Source organism: Humulus lupulus, chromosome X (assembly GCF_963169125.1).
Source record: "Humulus lupulus chromosome X, drHumLupu1.1, whole genome shotgun sequence".
Classification (NCBI taxonomy): Eukaryota; Viridiplantae; Streptophyta; class Magnoliopsida; order Rosales; family Cannabaceae; genus Humulus; species Humulus lupulus.
The window spans coordinates 245,001,258-245,004,302 of record NC_084802.1 but is presented as its reverse complement, the minus strand read 5'-3'; the positions used below and the strand labels follow the sequence as shown (position 1 = coordinate 245,004,302).

The window sequence follows — 3,045 nt, the reverse complement described above, 5'->3', positions numbered from 1 at the left end:
TTGTGTTATTTTTTACTAACATTTTGATTTTAGGTTACCCCCTCGTGGATCGACCGCCCGATCTTACTACAACTACCACTTAGTGTAGTCACATTTTGGGCGTTAAACAAATTTTGGCGCCGTTGCCGGGGAGGTAATTTTCAAAGGTTTAGTGAAATTTTTACAAAAATATTAGTAACTTTATTTGTGTTTTTGTTGGAATAAATATTTTATTAGTATAGTTTTTTTTATTTACTAATTTTTAATTAATTAGATTATTATTATAACAAAAATAAAAAGAAAAAAAATATCAAAAAAAAAATTTCTTCATTTATATATATATATATATTTCTTCTCTTCTTTTACTTTTTTTTTTCTTTTTTTGGGTAACAAAAAAATATATATATACATATATAAATATTCATATATATATATATATCTATAAAATAAAAGTAACTAAAAAAAAAAATATTTATTCTTATTTTTATCTTTATTTCTTTTTTTTTTCCATTTTCCTCTCTTTTGGTTTAAAAAAAAAAGAACCATATATATATTTATAACTTTTTTTTTTTCTATTTAGCTAATTCTTACTCCATTTTTCTTTCTTAATTTTCATTCTATTTTTTTTTAGTTCAATACATATTTAAAAAAAAAAAAAAGATTAAGCTTGCTATTCTATCTTCATTTTAATTTTCTTTTCTTTATTTTATTTTTGTGTTTTTTTTATTTTGTTGCTTAGTTTAGGTTTTTCTTTTCCTTTGCCTTAGTTTCCCTTAGAATTTAGGTTTTTTAAAAAAAAAACAACAACAAAATTGCATAAAATTATTCATAAAATTTCAATCATAAAACACTTAGTATTGGGAACAATTGTGTAATATTACAAATGGTAGAAACCGATATTGTTCTGTCTAGAAAGATTGGTTGTTAAATAAGGTTTGTGATAGTGTTACCCTCCACACTTACCTGGGAACCTCGGGGAGTTCTGTCTAGGCAAGTGTGGGTCTAAAGCGGCACCTTGGCAACCTTCCCAATCGGCCTGTGAACACTTCGAGCATCTACCTTTGCACTATTACATTTTTGAACTTATTACTATAAGAAAACCAAGCTTGTTCTGGCAAAATAAGCAATTTCACTCTGCTTAAAGGTTGTTTGGTCGAAAAGGTTGACTTGTGATCCACCATACTTACTCAGTAACCCCGGGGAGTTCTAGTAAGGTGTTGGAGATCACCCGAAAACCTCAAAATCTACCTGGGAACAAGTTTAACAAAAAAAAATCAAAAAATCAAAAAATCAAAAAATAAAAAAAAAAGAAAAAGACATAAAATAAATCTAATTCTGATTTCCGAGGGTGGATGAATCATCACGAAACTTCCAGTGACACTTCTTCCAATTCATCTACACTCCTACCGGAACTCCTTCCACCAATCTAGCTTCTCCACAAACTTTCGCTGATAATAACCCATTCACAATGGCTTGCAATGATGAAATCCAACCAAGAACTCTCAATGACTACCTCCATCCTACTCGCACTTCCACACCTTCATGCATTATCTTCCCTCCTAATATGCCCGCATTAGACTTTAAACCTGGCATGATTCAACTCTTGCCTACATTTCATGGAATGGAAAACGAAAGTCCATACGTGCATATCAGAGAATTCAAGGAGGTGGTAGCCACGTTCTATAACCGAGCCGAAAATGCCGATGTTGTGCGACTGAAGTTCTTCCATTTCTCCTTGAAGGACAAAGCCAAAAGCTGGTTGTACTCTTTGAGACCTAGGTCGATTGGAACATGGGAGGAGATGACCAAATCTTTCTTTCTGAAACACTTCCCCAGCCATAAGACCAACAGTCTAAAACGACAGATTTCCACATTTTTCCCAAAAAGACAATGAAACATTCTATCAAGTTTGGGAAAGATTCAAAGATCTGTTAAATCAGTGCCCGCATCATGGCTATGAGAACTGGCGCTTGGTCAGTTACTTCTATGAAGGCCTCACGAGTCGTGAGCGCCAGTTTGTAGAAATGCTATGCAATGGTGAATTTCTCAAAAAAGAGCCAGACGATGCTCTTGAATATCTCGAAGAAACCGCGAAAAAGTCTCACACATGGACTGGTCCAAGTGCTACTGACAGCACCAACCGACACAAAGCATCTGGGATCTATCAACTTCAAGAAGAGGATAGTGTTAAGGCCCAACTCGAAGCTTTGAAAAAGCAGTTTGAGGTCTTAACGATGAAGAGTGGCCAAAAGTCGCACATGATCGCTCAAGCAAAACCGCAAGAACCTTGCTTTGTTTGTGGAGGGACGGAGCACTTAGCTAAGGACTGCTTAGCTTTGAATGAAATGAGGGGGGTTTATGAGGAGCAATGCAATGCCTTAGGGGCATATAACAAGCCATTCTCCCATACATACAACCCTGGTTGGAGAAACCACCCAAATTTCAGTTGGAGAGATTCCAACCAAGCTCAATCGTCTGGAGGCCAATGGAGAAACGAGCAACAAGTTTAACCATCAAAGGCGTATTCTGCACCTCAATACAATGCTCATCCACAACGAAATTCTCTCGAGAATACTCTTCATGCATTCATGGAGGAACAATCCAAATTGAATCGCCAAATGATGGAAGAAATCAAGGAAATGAAATGTCAATTTTCAAAATTGACTGAATCCTTGGCCATTCCGGAAAAAGGCAAACTTCCTTCCCAACCGAAATTCAATGTTCAAGGCCAACACATGGCCCAATCTTCAAATTCTAATGATCAAAATGTCAAGGAAGTAAATGCCATCACGACGAGAAGCGGTAAAACTTTGCCAGACCCACCCATAAAATCCAACTCTCCCAGTATTCCAAGAGTCATTCCTGAAAATCCACCACTCAATGCCACTCCAAAGGTACCATTTCCCCAGGCTTTGAAACCTGTTGGGAAACTTCCTGATAACCGAGTTGAAATCCTTGAGCACTTGACACAAGTGAAGATTAATCTTCCTTTGCTTCACATCATAAAACAAGTGCCCGCTTATGCCAAAATCATCAAGGATCTATGCACTGCAAAAAGGAAGCATC

General features: G+C 36.0%; 1 non-coding gene across 1 annotated transcript; it reads right to left on the bottom strand.

Moving 5' to 3' along the window:
* Nucleotides 1–1,828: 1,828 nt before the first annotated feature.
* LOC133807783 (small nucleolar RNA R71) lies at nucleotides 1,829–1,936 on the bottom strand. The gene has a single exon (XR_009879676.1). It is a non-coding gene; the product is annotated as a small nucleolar RNA R71 (small nucleolar RNA).
* Between the last annotated feature and the right edge of the window lie 1,109 nt (nucleotides 1,937–3,045).